We start from the raw sequence: 6,674 nt of genomic DNA on the forward strand, positions 1-6,674 counted from the left end.
ATATATGCAATACTTTTAATGTGAATGAGCTCCATACTGTACATTCATTTTCTTGGTAGTGCACAGTTTAATCCAAAAGCATATTCCAATACATAGTTGAATATCCATAGAAAATAAGGACACAAACTTTGTTCATAAGTATCACTTCCTCGACAATAATGCCATACTTTTTTGTTTCCTATCATTTTATTAGGGACGGACGAGCTTGAAGGACACAGCTGTGCTGACCGTGTTCTGTCTCTAATGGCAGAGAAGAAAAATAAAACACTGGGTTCTTATCTAAAGTGTATCAAATCAGAAAGCAAAAGATAAACATTGTTCTAATAAGTGTTAATTTTTTTATCCAACCATAATGAATATAGAAATGAACTCCATTATCCATGACACTTAGCAATGAGCCAACTCTAAACAGGTGCAGGCCATCTTTAGTTAAGGTTGGAAAACATGGAGCTGGTGCAGGTCGCCCTGATGTTGACCAGCCTGAAGCTGCAGATCTCCACCACGTTGTTGCTGCCACAGGAAATGCTGAGGACATCAGGGGCTGCAGTGCTGGGTTTGTACCCTGATGGTTAAATGCACATATTGTAAGTCGCTTTGGATAAAAGTACTGAAAGAATAAAAACATTTTACAAACAGATAAAATGTCTTTGTACCTCATCTGTAATATTCAAGGTGATAATCTCCCACAGAGCTGTTGATAACACTCCACATCCTATTCTTAATATGAGAACTGTTTACAACGTTGGTGTTATATTAACTTATTAAAATAAAAAATCAAGCCACAACAAACACACGACTGAAGTTAACTTGCTTCAATCTATTCATTAGACTTGTTAAATAAACGGTAACTTATACAAATTACACATTAAAAACCACTTGAGGAATGTAAGCATATGATTATGATGATATATAAATAAATAGGTTTTGTTGTTGTATAGTTTCAAGGTTACTTACTGCTCGTTCATGGTAAAGTTTGCCACCATTCGGTCACAGCACAGTGCTAGCCGTTAGCTCCGCCGGTTAGCATGTCTCGGCTAGCCGTTAGCTCCGCCGTTAGCATGTCGCCAGTAGCCAGTTAGCCGTAGCCTGAGCTAACCAGGAAACTAGAGCTCGTCTGCCGTCGCTAAACTGTGAGTCAGCAGTCACGCTGCTCGTCCTTGCCCATTGATTGGTTAGCGAGGAACGAGGAGGAGTCAGCACCGGCAAGATGGCGAAGGAGGAACGCCTCCTACTAGCCTCATTCACCCTCTGCAGAAACCAATGGGTGACGTCACGGACGCTTCGTCCATTTATATATACAGTCTATGGTTGCAAACTAGATTCTCTTTTATTTTCTCTCTCTCTTCCACCTGCCGTTCACCGGTGCAGGAGAATCTAACTCGTTTCTGATTGGCTCTTGCAACTGTGCTCTCTTAAAGCAGCAGTGCACTTTATATAACTTTCAAAACTAATAATATGCAGAAGTATTGTATTACTTTTGATATTCATTTTAATCTTTTAAACATTTTAATCAGATTAAATCATGGATTTTATAACTAATATAAACTTAACTCAGGTATCTTTTAATACTATTTATTCAACTATTTATTCACTTATTTAGTGTTGTACTAAATCATGTTTCTTTTAACCTGGGTTACATTCAGTAAAATGAACGAATCTTTTTTCGAGTTATTCGTTCATTTCAACGGGGGGTAAGGGGGGGATATTGTTATCTATCTGTGGCTGAATAGTGTGATTTAACTTAATTTTTATTTAACCTTTTGAAATATATTATATATATATATTTTGTTACAAAGCTCTGCTTGACAAAGTTTTTTAACTTTAAAAAAACCATAATGTTGTATACTGTTTTAAGTATTCTATAATGTAAAGTGTGTTATTATTATATGCAAAGAGTAAATTATTAATAAATGTAGCATGGTGCAATATTGGGATTTTGGGTTACAATAAAAACATTTTATATCACATTTGAATAATTTGGCATTATATTTAAAGCGACACACTAACTTCTAGATGGCTTTCAAGTCACCTATTGCAAAACTGTGGGGAAGGGCCACGGTCCCCTTGGAGACAGCCATGACTGACAGCTTTTGTGTGGCAGATCATACTTTTTAAAGTAAACCTCTATTAAATACAGTACAACATGACAGTTTGTATGGTTTTAAATTGTAATTTATTATCACACTGGCATTTAATTATCACGGCAAACAATTACACGGCACTAAACTGTAAGTGTAAATGTAAAGTGAAAATAACAAAACCAGTCTGTATGACTTGTGAACGAATATCATTCACGTCTTTCTAAAACAGCGGTCACGCAATGGGAATGAGGTAACTGTTTTCTCTACTGAGCCAATGCAGGTCACGTGAAAAAGGATCCAAAGACTCGTACCCGAAGACCCAGTCAAAATGAACGAATCATTTCTGTTTCCCCTAGCTACCAGTACTGAGCCTATGAATACAGGTCACGTGAAAAATGATCCAAAGACCCGTACCCGAAAACCCAGTCAGGAAATGAACGAATCATTTCTACTTCCTTGACTGAGCCTATGGAACAGTCCCGATGCACGGCCACAAGAAAATGAACGAATCTCTCTTTGAGAGGACTCGTTACTCCCTAGTCCTTGTAAGGATTCGTTCAAAATAAACGAATTGTTCACGAACGACACATCACTAGATCAGACTGCTATTCCCCCTGTCACTCCTTCCTCTGCCTCTAAGAAATGTACATCGAAGAAGAAGCATTGTGCTGCAGTTTCCACTAATGCCGATGCGCTGCTCAGGATAGAGTTATCACCTCCGTTAAACAAGCTCGACTCCAACAGCACACCGACAATCAGGATGAAGACTCAGTCCTGATCAACATCCAGTCCTACCTCAGCATGCTGGGTGCCCGCCTCTTTGTCCTGGAGAACCCAGATTACTCTCCACAAAGCGCTGTTTGAACTGTGTTGAACTTTGAAGTGGAAGACCATCCGTTTTCCACCTTGAGGTTTAGCGAGAGCCTGGAGTCGAACACAGATACTGAAGCCTGGTAGAAACCAACTGCAGCTTCTGCTCTGATCAAGAAGCTGAGGTGCTTATCTCTGAGCAGCTGAGACCAGAGAAACTCTGTGTTTTCACTGTTTCCATAGTTAAGAAGCAGCTGGTGAGTCAGTGAGCGGCTGCTTCACGTGAACAAGCTCTGATCTCACAGTGTCTCTCTGAGCGAGTGAACGGGGGGCGGGGGGCAGAGCCCCCGGACCGGTGCGCTCTCTGGGAGCACACACACAGACACACACACTCGCCCGCTCCTGGTACTTCATGACGGCCTGATACGATGATGTTTTAAAAAATTATTGTGACTTAGTCAACCACCAACATGCAAAAGCGTGTGTCACACGGCATAGCAGCCCCTACATTTCCAATACTCTTTCAGAAGCCCTTTGTTGGATATTGCTCAATAACTAACGGTTATCCTCAGTCCCAGCCAAATAGATGCATTAATGCGACGAAATAGTTTTTTTTTTGTTTTTATTGTCCGTCCAGCAACAGCTAAACAGATAACTGGAACCTTCAGACTCTTTTCTCCACACTGACCGCCAGCATCTGCAGTTGTGGAAAAAAACAGTGTCTGTATGAAGTTGCTGCATGCTCATCGCCTTCCCAAGGGAGTCCAAGGCAAAGAGGAAGCCCCACCCATGGAAGCGCGGTAATGTCATTGTCAAAGTAAAACTCCCATTCCACTTCCGGTTTGATTTCCTGTTATTCAATACATATAGCGCAAAAACAAAATACTACTGCTGCATAAGTTTAATTAAAGAAATATTAGACCCATAGAGAAGCCGGTGTGTTTCTCTGTGTGCCGTTCTCCCTGACCAGGTCACGATGTCATGTCAATCGCGTTTCACCAGAGAACAGGTTCTCCAACAGCTATTCTCCCAGCAACAATACTCTGATCCTGAAGCAGACGCAGAAAAGCAAGACCGAGAAGCGAATGGAGAAGGAGACCGAGACGCTGCGCCCATCGGGGTTCCCCCAGCTCCCACGATGAAAGCGACGTCCTGCGCTGGTGACCTGGCCTCGGCGTTCTGCCTGTTCGTCACGCCGACGGTAGAGAACTTGTCAATTTGTCATCTACAGGATTTGCATCCTGTAGATGACAAATTGGGAGGGTCAACGAAAATACAGCGACGACTAGAGAGGGATGGACGAGACCAACCGACGTAGGGCTGCTGATCTAAGCGGGCTTGTACAGGTCCCGGGGCAGGACCGCCGCAAGCCTGTGGGACGCTGAGAGCGGCCGGAGATATTTCGTGCCAAGATGCCCCTTTAAGTCTTTTACACAAATTCTAGACTGCTGCGCTTCGACTGCCGCGAATGAGAAGCGCGAGACAAGATAAAAATACAGCTAGGCATGGAAGATGCAAGTTACCACGGGATTGCCGAGCGGCGGACCCCCAGAACGGAGCCAGGGGTTGCGGGTAGTGCGCGATGTCACGGAGGGACTGCACAGTGGCAACGTCACGTGCAACAATTACTTCACCTCCTACGAACTCGCACTGCAGCTCCTGGAGAGGCTGATAACCATGTTCGGCAAGGTTTAGAAGAACAAGCCCGAGCTCCCTACCAAGCTGCTCTGGATGGTTGCACTAACACACCTTGGCAAGCTCAACAAGGAAGTCAAGCCTGAGTGGAGAGCACTTTATAAGCCCATGCTTATCTCCCAGATAAACATGAATGTGCAGATGGCATAAAATTCATAATTATTTTGTTTAATTGGAATAAAAACTAATATTGAGTGAAACTCATATGGGGAAATGAGCTGTCCCAAACTGTTCAGATCATAAACATAGTGTATGTATTACACAAAGTGTTGGTTTAAAGAATAATATCACTCTAGAGCCCCACTCACTCACGGTGATTCCAGGGGAGTATCTCCTGCGGACTTTCTCCGGACGTTATACTCATGGGCCAGCCGAATAAAGTCAGCAGAGAGTCCAGAGGCTCTTACTCTGACATTTGTGATATACACATAGAGCCCCTCTGGAGAAAGTCACAAAGGACTTACGTGGTTCATTGCATGTCTGAAAGCAGCCATACAGAGTCAAAGAACCGTTCACAATCACATTCGGACCCATTAACAATACATAATTTGCTACTGTTAATTGGATCAATTAAGCTAACCTCATATTAATGTCACAATGCTGACGATGTTTCTTACCTCTAAACTACAGCTAACTCTATTTAGTGATGAGGTGATATGTTGATAGCAGCAGCCTGTGATGTGTGGTACAAACTGAGTAGGAATGAAGGAAGCCAGGCACTACTGGTGGTGCTGTTTGATCTGCAAAATAATCTGAAACTGTCTGGAAGCACCTTCAGAGCACTAGATTAAACTTGAAGCATTTGCTGGAGTGGTTTAGATGAAATACTTTTACTTCTGAAACTATGGACTTTGTTGGAACTTGGGTAAAGGCTCCAACTGCAATTGGGGAGAAAGAGAGAGAAAAGGGAAGGCGCAGAATGCGTGCACGCATGTGTGTTTATGCGTGCATACCTCGGGAGGGAGGAGGGACACAGTCAACGGCCAAAAACACTTAGCTATAAAAGGGATAATTTCTTTGTTTCTGCTTCATGCTGACTGCACTGCCTGGAAACCCAAGCTATTTCACAAGGCATTTAAGACCCAAGAACATGATAGCTTGAAAACCAAATAAATTGCCTCAGATCCAAACAATCACTGTTTCAATACTTTTAGACTGTTTCTAACAACTTTACCTCTCAACCTTTTCAGAGCACAGACATTTTCTGTCGTGAATTAGATTTGTATCATAATGCACCAATGGTTGACTGTAACTAAATTTTTAATATTAAAGTGGAAAGAGCTGTCAATATTTAAATATTCCAGTTTCCAAAGGACTATAACCGTCATAGAAACAGGAGTAGAGTAGTTGAATGATTATCTTGATTTTTATGAAGTTACCACTTGTGATCTCACAGATGATCATCTACATTGTGATGTACAGTGTGGTAACTCAGCCAATGTTTATTCATTACTACCCCATGAGAGAGTGTAGTGCTCTCATTAATTTCAATGGGTCCACAGTTTTAGGGCTTGCCAATGCAAAGTATTATCTGGCAAATACATTTATTTGTTTCAGTTAAATGGTAAATGGTCTATATTTGATATGCTCCATTCTTTGTCTTGATGTCCACTTGAAACAGTTTACACTACAGTTTTTGCCATTCACCCATTCACACACACACTTACACACACACACACACACACACATTCATATATTGCATCTATCTGTAGCACTTTTTCTAGTCCACTCATACAATGATGGCACAGTCATCAGGGGCAATTTGGGGTTCAGTTACTTTCCCAAGGACACTTTGGCACTCAAAATGGAGGAGCCAAGACTCGAACCACCTTCTGCTGCTTGTTGCTGGAGTTGCATTGCTGGTAAAAGCAAAAATTCATAGGTGTTTCAGATCTCAGTAAATATTAAGGGTAATTAAAACCATACAATGTTTCTTCTGCATGATTGCAAGATGAGATATTTCACAATTGTTTGATAAGGTTCAGCATTAGTTTTATACCATATGTTCAGTGATGCTATACAGACATATTTTTTTTGTTATTTTAATAATTATTAATAATTTATTATTTTCGTCCTTGTGTGTCAGAA

At 41.6% G+C, this 6,674-nt stretch overlaps 1 long non-coding RNA gene across 1 annotated transcript; it reads right to left on the reverse strand.

Moving 5' to 3' along the window:
* Positions 1-1,094, reverse strand: LOC133024679 (uncharacterized). Its single transcript, XR_009683125.1, has 2 exons — positions 955-1,094; positions 1-562 (listed from the first exon to the last, which is right to left on the reverse strand). It is a non-coding gene; the product is annotated as an uncharacterized LOC133024679 (long non-coding RNA).
* Positions 1,095-6,674: the final 5,580 nt, after the last annotated feature.

Source organism: Limanda limanda, chromosome 18 (assembly GCF_963576545.1).
Source record: "Limanda limanda chromosome 18, fLimLim1.1, whole genome shotgun sequence".
In the NCBI taxonomy this organism is placed as follows: Eukaryota; Metazoa; Chordata; class Actinopteri; order Pleuronectiformes; family Pleuronectidae; genus Limanda; species Limanda limanda.